The sequence below is a fragment of the Magnolia sinica genome, chromosome 19 (assembly GCF_029962835.1).
Source record: "Magnolia sinica isolate HGM2019 chromosome 19, MsV1, whole genome shotgun sequence".
Lineage (NCBI taxonomy): Eukaryota > Viridiplantae > Streptophyta > Magnoliopsida > Magnoliales > Magnoliaceae > Magnolia > Magnolia sinica.
The window spans coordinates 52,874,205-52,897,634 of NC_080591.1; positions in this window are offsets into that span (position 1 = coordinate 52,874,205).

Consider the following 23,430-nt stretch of genomic DNA (forward strand, 5'->3'; position numbering starts at 1 on the left):
TATGGATGCCCAAATGGTCTCGAAATACGACGATTCCTGTTAAGAATGAAAGAGCACTAAAGGACCTTTCAGATGACTAAAAATCGACCCAATCCAACATCAAACGATGGAGTTATGAGCATCTCTGATGGATCAAGTGGTTTAGAAAGATTTACACTCCTTATTGAAACAAGACAATCGAAGACTACCAACATGCTTTTAGGATGTCGAACGGCCTCCGAATTAGCCAATTCTGGTATCATCTGGAAGGTTGTCAAGTGACCATACCAACGACCTCAAAATAGTATGAATTCGACCTCTGAAGATAGATTTGTAAGGGTTACTCTAGGACAAGGAGATGAAGGTAAATTTTAGGACGGATGACGACGATCCCATTTACGGATGCCCAAATGGTCTCGAAATACAATGATTACAGTTAGGAATGAAAGAGCACTAAAGGACCTTTCAGATGACTAAAATCGATCCAATCCGACATCAAAGGACGGAGTTACGAGCATCTTCCTTGGATCGCGCGATTTGGAAAGATTTACACAGCATATTGAAAAAAGACGATCAAAGAGTACCAACATGCTTTTAGGACATCGAACGGTCTCTGAATTAGGCAATTCTGAACCCATCTGGAAGCTTGTCAAGTTTCCATTCCAACGACCTCAAAATAGTTTGAATTCAACCTCTGAAGAGAGAGTTATGAGGGTTACTATAGGACAAGGAGATGAAGGAAAAATTCAGAACCAACGACTGCGATCCCACTTATGGATGCCCAACTTGTCTTGGAATATGACAATTCTCGTCCAGAATGAAAGAGAACAAAAGGACCTTTCAGATGAGCAAAAATCGACCCAATCCGACATCAAACAATGGAGTTATCAGCATCTCCGTTGGATCACAAAATTTGGAAACATTTACACTCCATATAGAAAATAGACGATCGAAGAGTACCAACATGCTTTTAGGATACCACATGATCTCTGAATAAGGCAATTATGGTCTCATCTGGAAGCTTTTCATGTTACCATACTAACGACCTCAAAATATTCTGAATTCTACCTCTGAAGAGAGAGTTATGAGGGTTACTCTAGGACAAGGAGATGAAGGAAAAATTTAGCAGCGACGACTGCGATTCCACTTATGGATGCTCAAATGGTCTCGGAATACAAGGATTCTAGTCCGGAATGAAAGAGCACTAAAGGACCTTTCAAATGACAAAAAATTGACCCGATCAGACATCAAACGATGGAGTTATGAGCATCTTCGTTGGATCGCGCGATTTGGAAAGATTTACACTCCATATTGAAAAAAGACGATCGAAGAGTACCAACATGCTTTTAGGCTATCGAACAGTCTCCGAATTAGGCAATTCTGGTCTCATCAAGAACCTTGTCAAGTTACCAGTCCAACAACCTCAAAATAGTCTGAATTTAACCTCTAAAGAGAGAGTTATAAGGGATACTATAGGATAAGGAGATGAAGGAAAAATTCAGGACCGACGACTACGATGAAAGCTTATTTAAAGCACAAAATGGTCTCGGAATACAACGATTCCAGTGAGGAATGAAAGAGCACTAAAGGACATTTCAGATGACTAAAAGTCGACCCAATCCAACATTAAATGGTAGAGTTATGAGAATCTCCATTGGATGAGGTGATTTGGAAAGATTTACACTCCATATTGAAAAAATACGATCGAAGACTACCAACATGCTTTTAGGATATCGAACGGTCTCCAAATTAGGCAATTCTGGTCTCGTCGGGAAGTTGGTTAAGTTACCATTCCAAGGACATCAAAATAGTCTAAATTCGACCTCTGAAGAGTGAGTTATGAGGGTTACTATTGGACAAGGAGATGATGGAAAAATTCAGGACCGACGATTGCGATCCCACTTATGGATGCCCTACTGGTCTTGAAATACGACGATTCTAGTCAGGAATGAAAGAGCACTAAAGGACCTTTCAGATGACTGAAAATCAACCCAATCCGACATCAAAGGACGGAGTTACGAGCATCTTCCTTGGATCGCGCGATTTGGAAAGATTTACACAGCATATTGAAAAAAGACGATCAAAGAGTACCAACATGCTTTTAGGACATCGAACGGTCTCTGAATTAGGCAATTCTGAACCCATCTGGAAGCTTGTCAAGTTTCCATTCCAACGACCTCAAAATAGTTTGAATTCAACCTCTGAAGAGAGAGTTATGAGGGTTACTATAGGACAAGGAGATGAAGGAAAAATTCAGAACCAACGACTGCGATCCCACTTATGGATGCCCAAAATGGTCACGGAAAATGACGATTCTAGTCCGGAATGAAAGAGCACTAAAGGACCTTTCAGGTGACTAAAAATTGATCCAATTAGACAACAAACGATAGAGTTATGAGCTTCACTGTTAGATCGCGTGATTTGGAATGATTTACACTCCATATTGAAGAAAGATGATCGAAGAGTACCAACATGCTTTTAGGATATCAAACGGTCTCCGAATTAGGCAATTCTGGTCTCATCTGTAAGCTTGTCAAGTTATAATTCCAATGACCTCAAAATAGTTTGAATTCGACCTCTGAAGAGAGAGTTATGAGGGTAACTATAGGACATGGAGATGAAGAAAAAAATTTAGGACCGACGACTGCGATCCCACTTATGGATGCCCAAATGGTCTCGGAATACGACGATTCCAGTCGGAAATGAAAGAGCACTAATATACCTTTCAAATTACCTAAAATTGAGCCAATCTGACATCAAACAATGGAGTTATGAGCATCTCAGTTGAATCGCGCGATTTGAAAAAATTTATAGTCCATATTGAAAAAAGATTATCAAAGAGTACCAACATGCTTTTAGGATATCGAACGGTCTCCGAATTGGACAATTCTGGTCTCACCTGGATGCTTATCAAGTTACAATTCCAACGACCTCAAAATAGTCTGAAGTCAACCTCTCAAGAGAGATTTATTAGAGTTACTATAGGATAAGCTGATGAAGGAAAAATTCAGGACTGACGACTACGATCCAACTTATGGATGCCCAAAATGGTGTCGAAAAATGGCGATTCCAATCAGGAATGAAAGAGCACTAAAGGACCTTTTTGATGACTAAAAATCGACCCAATCCAATATCAAATGATGGAGTTAAGAGCATCTCCGATGGATCAGGCAATTTGGAAAGAATTATACTCCATATTGAAAAAAGATGATTGAAGACTACCAAAATTCTTTTAGGATATCGAATGGCCTCCAAATTAGGCAATTCTGGTCTCATCTAGATGGTTATCAAGTTACCATTCCAACGACCTCAAAATAATCTGAATTCGACCTCTGAAGAGAGAGTTATGAGGGTTACTATAGGATAAGGTGATGAAGGGAAAATTCAGGACTGACGACTACGATCCCACTTATGGATGCCCAAATGGTCTCGGAATACGACGATTCCCATCTAGAATGAAAGAGCACTAAAGGACCTTTCAGATGACTTTAAATTGACCCAATCAGACATCAAACGATGGAGTTATGAGCATCTTCGTTGGATCACGCAATTCGAAAAGTTTTACACTCCATATTCAAAAAAGACGATCGAAGATTACCAACATGCTTTTAGGATATCGAACAGTCTCAAAATTAGGTAATTCAGGTCTCATCTGGAAGCTTGTCAAGTTACCATTCCAATGACCTCAAATAGTCTGAATATGACCTCTGAAGAGAGAGTTATGAGGGATACTATAGGACAAGGAGATGAAGGAAAAATTCAGGACCGACAACTGCGATCCCACTTATGGTTACGCAAATGATCTCGGGAAACGATGATTCCAGTCAGGAATGAAAGAGCACTAAAGGACCTTTCAGATGACTAAATATTGACCCAATCCAACATCAAACGATGGAGTCATGAGCATCTCCAACGGACCAGGCGATTAAGAAAGATTTACACTCCATATTGAAAAAAGACGATCAAAGAGTACCAACATGCTTTTAGGATATCGAACGGTCTCCGAATTGGACAATTCTGGTCTCATCTGGAAGCTTATCAAGTTTCCATTCCAAAGACCTCAAAATAGTCTGAATTCAACCTCTCAAGAGAGATTTATGAGGGTTAGTGTAGGATAAGGAAATGAAGGAAAAATTCAGGACCGACGACTGCGATCCAACTTAAGGATACCCAAAATGGTCTTGGAAAATAACGATTCCAGTCAAGAATGAAAGAGCACTAAAGGATCTTTTAGATGACTAAAATTGACCTTATCCAACATCAAACAATGGAGTTATGAGCTTCTCCGATGGATCAGGCGATTTGGAAAGATTTATACTCCATATTGAAAAAAGGTGATCGAAGAGTACCAACAAGCTTTTAGGATATCGAACGGTCTCCGAATTAGGCAATTCTGAACTCATCTGAAAGCTTGTGAAGTTACCATTCCAACGACCTCAAAATAGTTTGTATTCAACTTCTGAAGAGAGAGTTATGAGGGCTACTATAGGACAAGGAGATGAAGGAAAAATTCAAGACCGACGACTGCGATCCCACTTATGGATGCCCAAATGGTCTCGAAATACGACGATTCCAGTCCGGAATGAAAGAGCACTAAAGGAACTTTCAGATGAGTAAAAATTGACCCAATAAGAAATCAAACGATGGAGTTATAAGCATCTTCGATGGTTTGCGTGATTTGGAAAGATTTACACTCCATATTGAAAAAAGGCAATCAAAGAGTACCAACATGCTTTTAAGATATCGAACGGTCTCTGAATTACGTAATTCTGAACTCATCTAGAAGCTTGTCAAGTTACCATTCCAACGACCTCAAAATAGTCTGAATTTAACCTCTGAAGAGAGAGTTATGAGGGTTACTATAGGACAAGGAGATGAAGGAAAAATTTAGGACCGACGACTGTGATCCCACTTATGGATGCCCAAAATGGTCTCGGAAAATGACGATTCCAGTCAGGAATGAAAGAGCACTAAAGGACCTTTTAGATGACTAAAAATTGACCCAATCCAACATCAAACAATGGAGTTATGAGCATCTCCAATGGATCAGGCGAGTTGGAAAGATTTACACTCCATATTCAAAAAAGACGATCAAAGACTACCAACATGCTTTTAGGATATTGAACGGTCTCCGAATTAGGCAATTCTGGTCTCATCTAGAAGCTCTTCAAGTTACCATTCTAACGACCTCAAAATATTCTACCTCTGAAGAGAGAGTTATGAGGGTCACTATAGGACAAGGAGATGAAGGAAAAATTCAAGACCGACGACTGCATCCCACTTATAGATGCCCAAATGGTCTCGAAAAATGATGCTTCTAGTCAGGAATGAAAGAACACTAAATGACCTTTCAGATGACTAGAAATCGACCCAATCCAACATCGAACGATGGAGTTATGAGCATCTCCGATGGATCAGGTGATTTGGAAAGATTTATACTCCATATTGAAAAAAGACGATAGAAGACTACCAACATTCTTTTATGATATCGAACGGCCCCCGAATTTGGCAATTCTGGTCTCAGCTAGAAGGTTGTCAAGTTAACAATCCAACGACCTCAAAATAGTATGAATTCGACCTCTGAAGAGAGAGTTGTAAGGGTTACTCTAGGACAAGGAGATGAAGGTAAATTTTAGGACGGATGACGGCGATCCCACTTATGGATGCCCAAATGGTCTCGAAATACGACGATTCCAATTAGGAAAGAAAGAGAACTAAAAGACCATTCAAATGACTAAAAATCGACCCAATCCGACATCAAATGATGGAGTTGTGAGCATCTCCATTAGATCACGCGATTTAGAAAGATGTACTGTCCATATTGAAAAAAGATGATCAAAGAGTACCAACATGCTTTTAGGACATCGAACGGTCTCTGAATTAGGCAATTCTGAACCCATCTGGAAGCTTGTCAAGTTTCCATTCCAACGACCTCAAAATAGTTTGAATTCAACCTCTGAAGAGAGAGTTATGAGGGTTACTATAGGACAAGGAGATGAAGGAAAAATTCAGAACCAACGACTGCGATCCCACTTATGGATGCCCAAAATGGTCACGGAAAATGACGATTCTAGTCCGGAATGAAAGAGCACTAAAGGACCTTTCAGGTGACTAAAAATTGATCCAATTAGACAACAAACGATAGAGTTATGAGCTTCACTGTTAGATCGCGTGATTTGGAATGATTTACACTCCATATTGAAGAAAGATGATCGAAGAGTACCAACATGCTTTTAGGATATCAAACGGTCTCCGAATTAGGCAATTCTGGTCTCATCTGTAAGCTTGTCAAGTTACCATTCCAACGACCTCAAAATAATCTGAATTCAACCTTTGAAGATAGAGTTATGAGGGTTACTATAGGACAAGGAGATGAAGGAAAAATTCAGGACCGATGACTGCAATCCCACTTATGGATGCCCAAATGGTCTCGAAATACGATGATTCCAACGAGGAATGAAAGAGCACTAAAGGACCTTTGAGATGACTAAAAGTCGACCCAATCTGACATCAAACGATGCAGTTGTGAGCATCACCATTAGATCACGTGATTTGGAGAGATTTACACTCCATATTGAAAAAAGATGATTGAAGAGTAACAACATGCTTTTAGGATATCGAACAGTCTCCAAATTAGGCAATTCTGAACTCATCTCAAAGCTTGTCAAGTTACCATTCCAACGACCTCTAAATAGTCCGAATTCAACCTCTGAAGATAGAGTTATGAGGGTTACTCTAGGAAGAGGAGATGAGGGAAAAATTCTGGACCGACGACTACGATCCAACTTATGGATGCCCAGAATGGTCTCGAAAAACGACGATTCCAGTTAAGAATGAAAGAGCACCAAAGGACCTTTCAGATGACTAAAAATCGACCCAATCCATCATCTAAGGATGGAGTTATGAGCATCTTTGATGGATCGGGTGATTTGGAAAGATTGACACTCCATATTGAAAAAAGACGATCAAAGAGTACCAACATGCTTTTAGGATATCGAACGGTCTCCGAATTAGGCAATTCTGAACTCATCTGGAAGCTTGTCAAGTTACCATTCCAGCGACCTCAAAATAATCTGAATTCAACCTCTGAAGAGTTAAGAGGGTTACTATAGGACAAGGAGATGAAGGAAAAATTCAAGACCGACGACTGCGATCCCACTTATGGATGCCCTAAATGGTTTCGGAAGAGGACGATTCCAGTCATGAATGAAAGAGCACTAAAGGACCTCTCAGATGACTCAAAATCGATCCAATCTAACATCAAACGATGGGGTGATGAGCATCTCCGATGGATCAGGCGATATGGAAAGATTTACACTCCATATTGAAAAAAGATGATCAAAGGCTTTTAGGATATCGAACGGTCTACGAATTAGGCAATTCTGGTCTCATTTAGAAACTTTTCAAGTTACCATTCTAACGACCTCAAAATATTCTAAATTCTACCTTGAAGAGAGAGTTATGACGGTTACTATAGGACAAGGAGATGAAGGAAAAATTCAGGACCGACGACTGCGATCCCACTTATGGATGCCCCAGTGGTCTCGAAATATGATGATTCCAATTAGGAAAGAAAGAGCACTAAAGGACCTTTCAGATGACTAAAAATTGATCAAATCCAACATCAAACGATGGAGTTATGAGCATCTCCGATGGATCAGGCGATTTGGAAAGATTTACACTCCATATTGAAAAAAGACGATCGAAGACTACCAACATGCTTTTTGGATATCGAACGGCCTCCGAATTAGGCAATTCTGGTCTCAGTTGGAAGGTTGTCAAGTTACCATTCTAACGACCTCAAAATAATATGAATTCGACCTCTAAAGAGAGAGTTATGAGGGTTACTATGGGACAAGGAGATGAAGGAAAATTTCAGCACCGACGACTGCGATCCCACTTATGGATGCCCAAATAGTCTCGAAATACGACGATTCTAGTTAGGAATGAAAGAGCACTAAAAAACCTTTCAGATGACTAAAAATTGACCCAATCAAAAATTAAATGATGGAGTTATGAGCATCTTCATTGGATCGCGCGATTTGGAAAGATTAACATGCCATATTGAAAAAAGACAATCAAAGGGTACCAACATGCTTTTAGGATATGGAACGGTCTCCGAATTAGGCAATTCTGGTCTCATCTGGAAGCTTATCAAGTTACCATTCCAACGACCCCAAAATAGTCTAAATGCAACCTCTAAAGAGAGATTTATGAGGGTAACTATAGGATAAGGAGATGAAGGAAAAATTCAGGAACGACGACTACGATCCAACTTATGGATACCCAAAATGGTCTCACAAAATGACTATTCCAGTCAGGAATGAAAGAGCACTAAAGGACCTTTCTGATGACTAAAAATTGACCCAAACGAACATCAACTGATGGAGTTATGAGCATCTCCGATGGATCACGAAATTAGGAAAGATTTACACTCCATATCAAAAAAAGATGATCGAAGAATACCAACATGCTTTTAAGATATCGTACGGTCTCGGAATTGGCGAATTCTGGTCTCATCTGGAAGCTTGTCATGTTACCATTCCAATGACCTCAAAATAGTCTGAATTCGACCTCTTAAGAGAGAGTTAACAGGGTTACTAGAGGACACAGAGATATAGGAAATATTCAGGACCGACGACTGCGATCCCACTTATGGATGTCCAAATGGTCTCAGAATACGACAATTCCGGTCCAAAATGAAAGAGCACTAAACGACCTTTCAGATCACTAAAATCGACCCAATCCGACATCGAATGATGGAGTTACGAGCATCTCCATTGGATCATGCAATTTCAAAAGATTTACACTCCGTATTGAAAAAAGACGATAAAAAAGTACCAACATGCTTTTAGGATATCGAACGCTCTCCGAATTAGGAAATTCTGGTCTCATCTTGAAGCTTGTCAAGTTACCATTCTAACGACCTCAAAATATTCTGAATTCTACCTCCGAAGAGAGAGTTATGAGGGTTAATATAGGATAAGGTGATGAAGGAAAAATTCAGCTGTAAAGGACCTTTCAGATGACTAAAAATTGACCCAATCCGACATCAAACGATGGAGTTATGAGCATCTTCGATGGATCACGTGATTTGGAAATATTTATACTCCATATTGAATAAAGACGATCGAAAACTACAAACATGCTTTTAGGAAATCGAACGGCCTCCGAATTAGGCAATTCTAGTCTCATCTGGAAGCTTGTTAAGTTACCATTCCAACGACCTCAAAACAGTATGAATTCGACCTCTGAAGAGTGAGTTATGAGGGTTACTATCGGACAAGTAGATGAAGGAAAAATTTAGGACCGACAACTGCGATCCCACTTAAGGATACCCAATATGGTCTCAGAATATGACGATTCAAGTCCGGAATGAAAGAGCACAAAAGGACCTTTTAGATGACTAAAAATTGACCCAAACAAACATTAAACGATGGAGTTATGACCATCTCCAATGGATCGTGCGGTTTGGAAATATTTGCACTCCATATTGTAAAAAGACGATCGAAAACTACGGACATGCTACTTGCATATCTAACGGTTTCTGAATTAGGCAATTCTGTCTCATCTGGAAGCTTGTCAAGTTACCATTCCAATGACCTCAAAATATTCTGAATTCAACCTCTGAAGGGCGAGTTATGAGGGTTACTATAGGACAAGGAGATGACGAAAAAAGTCAGGAGCAATGACTGCGATCCCACTGATGAATGCCTAAATGTTCTCGGAATACGACGATTCCAGTCAGGAATGAAAGAGCACTAAAGGACCTTTCAGATGACTAAAATTCCACCTAATCCGACATCAAACGATGGAGTTATGAGCATCTTCGTTGGATCGCGTGATTTGGAAAGATTTACACTCCATATTGAAAAAAGACGATCGAAGAGTACCAACATGCTTTTAGGATATCAAACGGTCTTCCGAATTAGGCAATTCTGAACTCATCGGGAAGCTTGTTAAGTTACCATTCCAACGACCTCAAAATAGTCTGAATTTAACCTCTGAAGAGAGAGTTATGAGGGTTACTATAGGACAAGGAGATGAAGGAAAAAGTCAGGACCGACGACTACGATCCCACTTATGGATGCCCAAATTGTCTCAGAATACGACGATTCCAGTTCGAAATGAAAGAGCACTAAAGGACCTTTCAGATGACTAAAATCGATCCAATCCGACATCAAAGGACGGAGTTACGAGCATCTTCCTTGGATCGCGCGATTTGGAAAGATTTACACTCCGTATTGAAAAAAGACGATCGAAAAGTACAAACATGCTTTTTGGATATCGAACGGTCTCCGAATTAGACAATTCTAGTCTCATCTAGAACCTTGTCAAGTTACCATTCTAACGACCTCAAAATATTCTGAATTCTACCTCTGAAGAGAGTTATGAGGGTTACTATAGGACAAGGAGATGAAGGAAAAATTCAGGACCGACAACTGCGTTCCCACTTATGGATGCCCAAAATGGTCTTGGAATACGACGATTCTAGTTCGGAATGAAAGAGCATAAAAGGACATTTCAGATGACTAAAAATCGACCCAATTTGACATCAAACGATGGAGTTATATGCATCTCTAATGGATCGCGCGAATTGGAAATATTTACACTATAGTGAAAAAAGATGATCGAAGGCTACAAACATGCTTTTAGGATATTGAACGGTCTCTGAATTAGGGTATTCTGGTCTCATTTGGAAGCTTGTCAAGTTACCATTCTAACGACCTCAAAATATTCTGAATTCTACCTCCAAAGAGAGAGTTATGAGGGTTAATATAGGATAAGGTGATGAAGGAAAAAGTCAGGACCACTATCTGCAATCCCACTTATAAATGGACAAATGGTCTCGGAATATAATGATTCCAGTCAGGAATGAAAAAGCACTAAAGGACCTTTTAGATGACTAGAATCCTCCCAATCCAACATCAAACAATGGAGTTAAGAGCATCTCCGTTGGATTACAAGATTTGAAAAGATTTACACCCCATATTGAAAAAAGATGATCAAAGAGTACCAACATGCTTTTAGGATATCAAACGGTCTTCCAATTAGGCAATTATGATCTCATCTGGAAGCTTATCAAGTTACCATTCCAACGACCTCAAAATAGTCTGAATTGAACCTACGAAGAGAGAGTTATGAGGGTTACTATAGGATAAGGAGATGAAGGAAAAATTCAGCACCGACAAGTGCTATCCCACTTATGGATGCTCAAAATGGTCTCGAAAAATGACGAGTCCAGTCAAGAATGAAAGAGCACTAAAGGACCTTTCAGATGACTAAAAATTGACTCAAACAGACATCAAACGATGGAGTTATGAGCATCTCCGATGGATCATGCGATTTGGAAAGATTTACACTCCATATTGAAAAAAAGACAATCAAAGGCTTTTAGGATATCGAACGGTCTCTAAATTAGACAATTTTGGTCTCATCTAGAAGCTTTTCAAGTTACAATTCCAACGACCTCAAAATAGTCTGAATTCAACCTCTGAAGGGCGAGTTATGAGGGTCACTATAAGATAAGGAGATGACAGAAAAAGTTAGGAGCGATGACTGCGGTCCCACTGATGAATGCCCAAATGGTCTCGGAATACGACGATTCCAGTCAGGAATGAAAGAGCACTAAAGGGCCTTTCAATGACTAAAAATCGATCCAATCCGACATCAAACGATGGAGTTATGAGCATCTTCATTGGATCGCACGATTTGGAAAGATTTACACTCCACATTGAAAAAAGACGATCGAAGATTACCAACATGCCTTTAGGATATCGAACAGTCTTAGAATTAGGTAATTCTAGTCTCATCTGGAAGCTTGTGAAGTTACCATTCCAACTACTTCAAAATAGTCTAAATACGACCTCTGAAGAGAGAGTTATGAGGGTTACTATAAGACAAGGAGATGAAGGAAAAATTTAGGACCGACGACTGCAATCCCACTTATAAATGCCCAAATGGTCTCAAAATATGACAGTTCCAGTTAGGAATGAAAGAGCACTAAAGGACCTTTCCGATGACTAAAAATCGACCCAATCCGACATCAAACGATGGAATTATGAGCATCTCCGTTAGATGGTGCAATTTGGAAAGTTTTACACTCCATATTGAAAAAAGACGATCGAAGAGTACCAACATGCTTTTAAGCTATCGAACGGTCTCTGAATTAGGCAATTCTAAACTCATCGGGAAGCTTGTCAAGTTACCATTCCAATGACCTTAAAATAGTCTGAATTCAACCTCTAAAGAGAGAATTATGAGGGTTAATATAGGACAAGGAGATGAAGGAAAAATTTAGGACCGACGACTGCGATCCCGCTTATGGATGCCCAAAATGGTCTCGGAAAATGATGATTCCAGTCAGGCATGAAAAAGCACTAAAGGACCTTTCAGATGACTAAAAATCGAGCCAAACCAATATCAAACGATGGAGTTATGCGCATCTCCAATGGATTAGGCGATTTGGAAAGATTGACACTCCATATTGAAGAAAGACGATCGAAGACTACCAACATGCTTTTAGGATATCAAACGGCCTCCGAATTAGGCAATTCTGGTCTCATCTGGAAGCTTGTCAAGTTGCAATTCCAACAACCTCAAAATAGTCTGAATTTAACCTCTGAAGAGAGAGTTATGAGGGTACTATAGGACAAGGAGATGAAGGAAAAATTTAGGACCGACGATTGCGATCCCAATTTTGGATGCCCAAATGGTCTCGGATTACGACGATTCTAGTCCGGAATGAAAGAGCACTAAAGGACCTTTCAGATGACTAAAAATTGACCCAATCAGATATCAAATATGGAGTTATGAGCATCTTCGTTGGATCACGCAATTTGGAAAGATTTACACTCCATATTAAAAAAGACGATCGAAGATTACCAACATGTGTAAGTGCTATAGTTTATAGCCCTTTTTGTTGTCAAATTTGTGGTGCCAAAGTCACTGTTATGAAGCTTGCATTTGTGAAGAACAATGCTCTATTCAAGATCAGCTTTGTTTGATAAGCACTGCTCACAAGTCAAGAATCTCAAGAAGCTTTCAAGTTCGATCTCAAGATCTCAAGAAGCTTTCAAATTTGAGCTACATCAAGACTTCAAGCTTCACTACTTTCAAGGTCACTCGTCTTTAAGTTTCAATGTCCTTACTTCACTATTGAGGTATGACTGACCTTAGGTTGACCTTTAGAGTAGGCCATTTTAGATACATAACTCATATGTTTTATATAAATGAGTTTGGACAGTTCTAAGACTAGTCCTGGACTTTGTTCGACTAGTCCTAGTACTGCTTCGACCTGTCTAAGAAATTCCTGAATTAGTCGTAAGTTTGTTATAAAATTCAGATATTTTCTGTTTGGCTTCGACTAGTCTTAGAGACTATTCGACTAGTCGTATGAACAGTGTCGACTGCTTCTTCGACCAGTCGTAGACCTACGACTCAAAGTCCAGCATTGAAATTCAGCCAGCTTCGACTAGTCGTGAGAGACCTACGACCAGTCGTGAAACTACTAAATCTTATTGCACCCAAATTTTCAAATATCTGTCAGTTCTACGACCACTCGTAGAGGTCCTTAGACCAGTCGAAGACATGATTTGCTCACCTATAAATAGAGTACAAATCTCAGAATAAATCAAGCAATTCAAGTTAATTTAATTCGGCCTTCTGAGAGATAAGTCTGTGCTCCATTTAAGCTAAGTGTGCATATTTAATATTTTCTTTCTTTAGCTTTGTTAATTGATTTTGTTTCTTGCATTCCAATATAATCTGGAAAGAGGAATTGTTGTTGTCCTTTTTCTGGAATCAAAATCAATTAAAGCTAGCCCTTCTGTTTGAATTTAAAATCTATTAGAAACTAGAACCATTATAAAGTGAGTATTAGACATTGATCTTGAACATTCAAATCTCTACTCCAACTTGGTTCTTTTGGGCTGCTACAATGAAGGAGAAATTCACGTATTTTATGTTTATATAATTTACTGTCATTTGGTTTTCTTTTGGGATTTGCCAGAAAAATCTCATTGTATTGATTATCTGAGGAGAGCCAGGAAAACTCAGAAGAGGGGTTTTTTTTAATTATGTAAGCCCACAGAGAAAAACATAATTGTGAAGGTTTTTAGTGAACTTGGAAAACCTATCTTTAATAGTGAACGCTGATATCCCCTGTGTGAGGATATTAGGAGTGGAGTAGCGTTGTGTGGCTATTGTTAAACAGTTGGTGTACGCACAGGCGAACCACTATAACTCTTTGTCTTATGGTTTGAATGCTTGCTTAAGTTTTATATCTCTTTTCATTCAAATTTGTGGAATGTATGTGTGGATGTGAATGTTGTAAAATTTACATTTCAAGCACAGTGGAAATGTTGTAATAATTTAGTTTTAAATTTTTGCAATTTATTTCAATTCCTTGCTATTTATATATTCCTCTTCGGTTTGAGTTTTTGATACAAAGGACGTTCTAGAAATAAGGTTGTCCTGCCATAAACCCTTGGTTTTTATGGTGTAAGGTTGTCCTTAGAACTGAATTCATATTAACCTCTTAATTCTTGTTTAGAGAGGTTGCTTTTATTTCAGCATTGTGATTTGATTTAGTTTATTTAGCTATCTATCTTTCTTTATTCCGCTGTTAAATTTTTATTTTGGCATCGTCCTATTGACCCCCCCCCCCTCTAGGATATATAGCTAGGCCATTTCAAGTGGTATCAGAGCCTAATAGCTCATTCTTATTGCTTTTTATTTGGATTTATTTCCTGAGCTAACGATCTTTGCTATATAAAAGATGTCAAATTTTGATAGCCTATCAGTCAATAGGCCTCCACCCTTTGATGGCTCCAACTATGCCTATTGGAAAGCCAGGATGAGGATCTTCCTCAAATCAATGGATGAGAGTGTGTGGCAAGCCACAGTGACTGAATGGAATCCTCCTACCACTGAAGTAATTGGAATCGATGGTTCAAAATCAATGAGAGTAACTCCTTATTTCTCTTGGACCACCCTTCAGAAAAATGAGAGTAGTGCCAATGCAAAAGCACTAAAAGCAATCACTTGCGCACATCACCGGATGAGTTCAAAAGAATCATATCCTATGATATTGCAAAGCAAGCCTGGGATATATTAGAAATGACACACGAAGATACTACAATTGTCAAAACATCTAAAGTCCAACTCCTCACAACCAAATTTGAAGAAATTTATATAGAGGAAAATGAAAAGTTTATGGACTTTTATACTTGATTAAATGACATTGTAAACTTAATGTGGGGTCTTGGTGATAAAATCTAAGAAAGTAAAGTGTGTGCAAAGATACTATGCTCTCTTCCTGAAAGATTCAACTCTAAAGTAACCACGATTCAGGAACTTCGTGATACGGATAATATGAGGGTAGAAGAACTAGTTGGCTCTTTACAAACTTATGAGTTAAACTTTAAAGCTCCTAAAAGTAAATCCATTGCTCTCAAATCTTCTAAAGGTATTTCTCAAGAAAACTCGAATTTAGAAAATTCTGAAGACGATATGGCTTTTTTAGTGAAGAAATTTTACAAGATTTTCAAAAGCAAGAAAAGTGTAGATTTTCAAAAATTAAATGATAAGAAAAGATCTAAACCTATATCTAAAAGTTGCAAGTCTTTGAAAGATAGTCAATGTTACAACTGCCAAGAGTATGGGCACTTAGCAAACAAATGTCCTAAAAAGGATAAAATAAAAAGAATGGGTATGTTGGCTACATGGCATTAATCATCTGATTCTGAAACTGAGACGGGCAATGAAGTTAAAGCCCTTATGACTCTAGCCAAGTTCATTTTTTCAGATCATGATGATTCAACTAGTAAAGAAAATCTGAATAGTAAATGTGAAAATGAAGAGGATCTTCAAGATGCTTATAATGCCCTATATAAGGAAAGTTGTAAAATTGCTGTCAAACTTAAACTTCAAAAAGAAAAGTTTTTAAAACTCAAAGAATGTTTTGAATCACTTTTTTTAGAAAAATCCCAAATTTTAAATTATTTTGAAAAATCAAAATGCAATTTAGAATTCAAAACTTCGCTGATTGAAAATATGAAATCTGAAAATGAGATACTTAAAAATGAAGTATCTTATCTTCTAAGTTTAAAGGACACATGGAGATATGCCCAAGGTGATCCAAAGTAAGAAAAACTATTATCCGGATCAAGAAAAAGTGGCAATCGATCCGAATTGGGCTATGATAAGAATACACCTCCTAAACAAAAGTATACTCCTCCCAAGTTTGTGAAAGGAGAGTCCTCAAACTCAAAAGGAAAAAGTACTTATCAAGGTTTTTCTAAAAATACAAAAACTTTTCAAAAACCTAAAAGCAGTCATGTCAACTTTAAAAATCAGAACCGAAACCCTCTTGCTGAAAAGATAGTAGATTTACTCAAGGAGCTCTTAAAATTTAACTCAATAGATCATTCTTACAACATTAGACAGAAGAAGACCAACTATACTACTAAACCCAAAACAGTTCTGAAATGGGTTCCTAAAGTTGCCTGCTTTTGCTCACACCACTTTCAAAGCAACAAGCCATTGAAAGTGGTACCTAGATAGTTGATGCTCAAGGCATATGACTGGTGATAAAGGTTTATTCACCGATCTCAAAGACATGACTGATGGTTCAGTCACATTTGGTGATGGTAGCAACTGCAAGATTATGGGCCAATGTACGGTTCAACTCTATAACCTTCATTTGTTTAAAAATGTTTTATATGTTGAAGGTCTAAAACATAACTTGCTTAACATATCTCAAATATGCGACAATAACCATAGTGTACGGTTTTTTAATCAAAGCTGTGAGATTCTAAATAATAAGGGTTCAGTAATACTAACTGGACGTAGAATGTCTGAAAACTGCTATATTGTTAGCGAATCCAGCTTATCTAATCAATCATGTTACATGGTCCATACAGACGAGACTGAATTATGGCACAAACGTCTTGGACATGTACACCACCGAAATCTATATAGATTAAGCAAACAAGAACTTATAAGATGTCTACCCAAACTACAAAAGTTAGATAAAATATGTGGTGAATGCCAGATTGGCAAACAAACGAGGAACTCACACAAAAAGGTGAATTCCAATACCACATCAAGACCACTCGAGCTTCTCCATATGGATCTTGTAGGACCTACTAGGACGGAAAGTCGAGGTGGCAAAAGATATATCTTGGTAATAGTAGATGACTTTACCAGATATACATGGGTTGTCTTCTTAAGGGACAAATCAAAAACCTTTGAAGAAGTGAAAAAGGTTCTTAAAAGGATTCAAACTGAAAAAGGTTCTCAAGTCAATAAGATTCGTAGTGATCATGGATCTGAATTTGAGAATAGCAATTTTGAGAAGTTCTGTAGCGACCAGGGAATATTACATGAATTCTCAGCGCCCAAAACTCCACAACAAAATGAAATAGTTGAAAGGAAAAATAGAGTGCTTCAAGAAATGGCTAATGTCATGTTGAATAGTATGAAGCTCTCTAAGAATCTTTGGGCTGAAGCAGTCAATACAGCTTGCTATATTATTAACTGAGTTTACACTAGTAAAGGTAATAATAAAACGGCTTATGAAATGTGGTTCGATAGAAAGCCTACTGTCAAATACTTTTGAGGTTTTAGCAGCAAGTGCTATATTTTACGAGATCGTGAAAATCTGGGAAAGTTTGATACGAAGAGTGATGAAGGGATCTTTCTAGGATATTCTTTAAACAGTCGAGCTTATAGGGTTCTGAACAAAAGGACCGGTGTGATTTAAGAGTCCATCAATGTGGTCATTGATGATCACTTAAACACACCTGTCTCAAGTTCAGATAATGATGAAGTTCTCGTAATTGATAAACCTGATAGTTCATGCAATCAGACTGATTCTGAACTAAGGACTGTTAAAGATCATCCAACCGCACAGATTCTTAGAAACCCTCTTACTGGTGTTCGTACCCGTAGACAACTTGAGAATATATGTAATTATGTATGTTTTACATCCTAGATAGAACCATCTAACGTAAAAGAAGCTCTTGCTGATGAAAACTGGATTGTTGCGATGCAAGAACTTAACCAATTTGTGAGAAATGATGTTTGGTATCTCGTACCTAGACCTAAAGCTAAACACATCATTGGAACCAAATGGATTTGCAAAAATAAGTCTGACGAACTTGGCAATATAATTAGAAACAAGGCTAGGCTAGTGGTACAAGGTTACACTCAAATTGAAGGTATTGACTATGATGAACCCTTTGCACCAGTAGCACGTCTTGAATCAATTAAACTCTTTATATCCATTGTATGTTTCAGAAAGTTTAAGATTTACCAAATGGATGTGAAAAGTGCATTTTTAAATGGCGATCTGCATGAGGAAGTCTATGTTGAACAACCGATGGGTTTTGAAGACCCCAAGAATGCCGATCATGTTTATCGCCTTAAAAAGGCACTTTACGGCTTAAAACAAGCTCTTAGGGCATGGTACGAGAAACTAACAAAGTTTCTATTAAGCCATAATTTTCAAATGGGATGTGTTGATAAAACTCTGTTTATTAAAAAACATAATGATCACATCTTATTAGTACAAATCTATGTTGATGATATCATTTATGGATCTACCTATACTGACATGACTATTGAGTTTGTAAATTTGATGAAATCTTAGTTTGAAATGAGCATGGTTGGGGAATTGAATTATTTTCTTGGGTTGCAAGTAAAGCAACAACCTGATGGGATGTTCATATCTCAATCTAAATATGCTATGAATTTAATTAAGAGATTTGGATTTGAGAATGGTAAGAAATTTGATACTCCCATGAGTACAACTTTAAAACTCTCAAAAGATTCCAAAGGTAAAAATATGGATCCAAAATTATATCGTAGTATGATTGGTAGTTTACTGTATTTAACTGCTAGTAGACCTGATCTCGCTCTAAGTGTTGGTATTTGCGCTAGATATCAGTCTGATCCTACAGAGTTACACTTGATTGCTGTCAAGCGGATTATATGATATGTCGCAAGTACTGTTAATCTCGGTCTCTAGAATCCTCATGAGACTAGTGTTCAATTAGTTGGGTACTCGGATGCTGACTGGGCTGGTAATCTTGATGATAGAAAATCAACCAATGGTAGTTGCTTCTATATTAGAAACTGTTTAGTTTCTTGGTTTCGCAAGAAACAAAGTTCTATATCACTTTCAACAGCTGAAGTTGAATATATCACAGCTGGTAATGCGTGTACATAGCTAGTTTGGATGAAACGTTTGCTAAGTGATTACGGAATTAAATAGGATTCTATGTTATTATATTGTGATAATTCCAGTGCCATAAATATTTCAAAAAATCCAATTCAGCATTCTCGTACTAAGCACATTGACATTCGATTTCATTATATTTGAGAATTAGTAGAAGAAAAGGTTATATCTTTGGAATATATCCCTACGGAGAATCAACGTGCTGACATTTTCACTAAACCGCTTGACAAAAGCAGGTTAAACAAAATGAAATTTGATCTTGGCATGTGCATTTTAAAGTGATTATTTATGCCTATTTGTATCATAGTGTATATAATTGCTTGATTTGTTTTTAAAATTTTGAATATAATGCTGGAAATCAGTTTTTCTGGCCGGTACTCAACTAGTCGTGAATCTACACAACCAGTCATGCTACGACCGGTCGTGTACATCCACGACCAGTCATGAATCGCGTGAATCACTTAAAATTTAGGGAAAATGCTTCTTCTTCTTCATTTCACTCTCCAACGGGTCGACGCACGACCAGTCGAACCCATCCTTCAAAATCTTTAAGGTTAGTGCTCATTTTACATTTTTCTTGCACATTTAAGTCTAGATTTCTTCTTTTTTTTCCCTTGAAGTTATATATTTCAAATTTTTTTGAGATTTGGGGTTTTTCTTAGGTAAAATCTGATTTGAGAAAACCCACTTCTCAATCCTTTGCAACTCTCTATTTCCTTGAAATCCTTGTTGTAAATGGCATCTAGAGGTAGAAAAACAACATCCCGTGGTCCTTTTTCTTCCTCTAGATCAGCCCATATAACTAAGCGTCATCTTCGGTCTCCCGAGGACGATCCATCCTATGTTCGGGACATCAGATTACGTAATGTTATTGTTGAACATCCTGTTGACATTAATTATGTTGCTCCATTTGAGATCCTTCCTATGCTCCAAGCTGTAGGTTGGGATAACTTATTACATTGGGGTGGGCCAGCATACCGGTCCATTGCCCAGTCCATGTTTGCATGCATAAGTGATTTTTCATTAAAAAATTTATCTTTTAAGATAGCTACAAGAGAAGGACCATTTGACGTTGATCGTCATTTGATTTCAGCTCTTATAGAAATTCCTGTGAATGATGAGGGCATTCCTATTCATAACTTATCTGAAAAACTCTCTGTATCTGAAAAACGTATGCTCACTAAAGATTTATGCAATTTGGAGGTTCAATGGACTCATAAAGGGAATGCGCTTCCTTCAAAATATCTGTTACCCAAATACAAAGTTCTTGACAAAATCTTTGTGTCTAACTTGTATCCTCGTTCGGGTAATAAATCTGAATTAACTTCCTTCATGGTCCGTGTTCTTCATGCTATTGCTAGCGGTGCTCATGTTTATCTATTATCCTTGATTTGTCACTCCATTATTCAGTTTCGACTCCATCCAGGTCACAGTGACATTCCTTCTGGTTATTTGATAATTGTGTTGGCCACGCATATGTTAGTCGATATGCCGGTTGGAGAGGTCCCTATCCATCATCTGATATTTAACAATTCTAATATCAATAAGATGAAGCTTGATTTCCTTCCTGGTCAAGGTGTTTGTGGTGGCAATGCTGAAGCTGAATATGAGAAAGAAGTTAGTGATCTTCCTCCTGATGATATCAACATGGATGATATATTTGAAGAACTTGAATCTAATTCTGGAAATGATCCAGATTATGAGCCTTCTGAGTTTGATGCACATCTGCATACTTTGAAAAATAAAGTTGAGAATATGAATGTTGAGATGGAAAACATGTCTGTTGCCCATGATTTACAATTTAAGTATATGCGCAAATATCTTAGGCTCTTGAACAAGGGCTTGCATCAACTTAATCCTTCCATCCCTACTCCTTCATTTGGTTCAGATTAGTTATTTTAAGTTAGTTGGTTTGTTATAACTTTATTACTCTTGTGTTAGCTTAACTGGTTTTGAGACTGTAGCTATTTTTGACTTAGCTCTGTATATGAATTATGTGGACTGTAGCTATCTTGTCTTGTTTCCACCCATATATCTCTTTCCTTATTTCTCCTTAGCCATTTGTTTTATGCTTCCTTTGTCCTATTGTAACAAAAAGGGGGAGAATGGATATGGATGTGATGTGTGTCTAATGATGTTATGAGGAGGGAGTAGCATTGTATGTTACTCAGGGGGAGTATGTGCAGAAGTGGACTATATGTTATGATGAATATTGATTTACAAGTTTGTAAGATCTTGTATGCCGGTTGATAACAACTGGTACATGATATAACAACTGGTGCTTGATTCTTTAATTAGATATTCTGTGTTATGTAACATATCTTGGAAGTGTGTTTTGTCACTAATTTGGCAAAGGGGGAGATTGTAAGTGCTATAGTTTATAGCCTTTTTTGTTGTCAAATTTGTGTTGCCAAAGACACTGTTATGAAGCTTGCATCTGTGAAGAACAATGCTCTACTCAAGATCAGCTTTGTTTGACAAGCACTGTTCACAAGTCAAGAATCTCAAGAAGCTTTCAAGTTCGATCTCAAGATCTTAAGAAGCATTCAAGTTCGATCTCTAGATCTCAAGAAGCTTTCAAGTTCGATCTCAAGATCTCAAGAAGCTTTGAAATTTGAGCAACATCAAGACTTCAAGCTTCACTACTTTCAAGGTCACTTGTCTTTAAGTTTCAATGTCCTGTCTTCACTATTGAGGTATGACTGACCTTTGGTTGACCTTTAGAGTAGGCCATCTTGGATACATAACTCATATGTTTTATATAAATGAGTTTGGACAGTTCTAAGACTAGTCCTGGACTTTGTTCGACCAGTCCTAGCACTACTTCGACCTGTCTAAGAAATTCCTAGATCAGTCGTAAGTTTGTTGCAAAATTTGAATATTTTCTGTTTGGCTTCGACTAGTCTTAGGGATTGTTCGACTAGTCGTATGAACAGTGTCAACTGCTTCTTCAACCAGTCGTAGACCTATGACTTAAAGTCCAGCGTTAAAATTCGGCCAGCTTCGACTAGTCGTGAGAGACCTACGACCGGTCGAAAGAGACCTACGACCAGTCAAAAGAGACCTACGACCAGTCGTGAAACTGCCAAATCTTATCGCGTCCGAATTTTCAAATATCTGTCGGTTCTACTACCACTCTAGAGATCCTTAGACCAGTCGAAGACGTGATTTGCTCACCTATAAATAGAGCACGAATCTCAGAATAAATCAAGCAATTCAAGTTAATTTAATTAAGCCTTCTGAGAGATGAGTTTGTGCTCCATTTAAGCTAAGTGTGCATATTTAATATTTTCTTTCTTTAGCTTTGTTAATTGATTTTGTTTCTTGCATTCCAATCTAATTTGAAAAGAGGAATTGTTGTTTTCCTTTTTCTGGAATCAAAATCAATTAAAGCTAGCCCTTCTATTTGAATTTAAAATCTATTAGAAACTAGAACCATTATAAAGTGAGTATTGGACATTGATCTTGAACCTTCAAATCCTACTCCAACTTGGTTCTTTTGGGATGCTACAACGAAAGAGAAATTTAAGTATTTTACATTTGTGTAATTTACTGTTATTTGGTTTTCTTTTGGGATTTGCCTGAAAAATCTCATTGTATTGGTTATCTGAGGAGAGCCAGGAAAACTCAGAAGAGAGGTTTTTTTAATTGTGTAAGCCCACAGAGGAAAACACAATTGTGAAGGTTTTGGTGAACTTGGAAAACCTTTCTTTGATAGTGAACGCTGATATCCCTTATGTGAGGATATTAAGAGTGGAGTAGCGTTGTGTGGCTGTTGTTGAACAGTTGGTGTACACACAGGCGAACCATTATAACTCTTTGTCTTATGGTTTGAATGCTTGCTTAAGTTTTATATCTCTTTTTATTCAAATTTGTGGAATGTATGTGTGGATGTGAATGTTGTAAAATTTACATTTCAAGCACAGTGGGAATGTTGTAATAATTTAGTTTTAAATTCCATTAATTTATTTCAATTCCTTGCTATTTATATATTCCTCTCCGGTTTGAGTTTTTGATACAAAGGACGTTCTAGAAATAAGGTTGTCCTGCCATAAACCCTTAGTTTTTATGGTGTAAGGTTGTCCTTAGAACTGAATTCATATCAACCTCTCAATTCTTGTTTAGAGAGGTTGCTTTTATTTCAGCATTGTGATTTGATTTAGTTTATTTGGCTATCTATCTTTCTTTATTCCGTTGTTAAAGTTTTA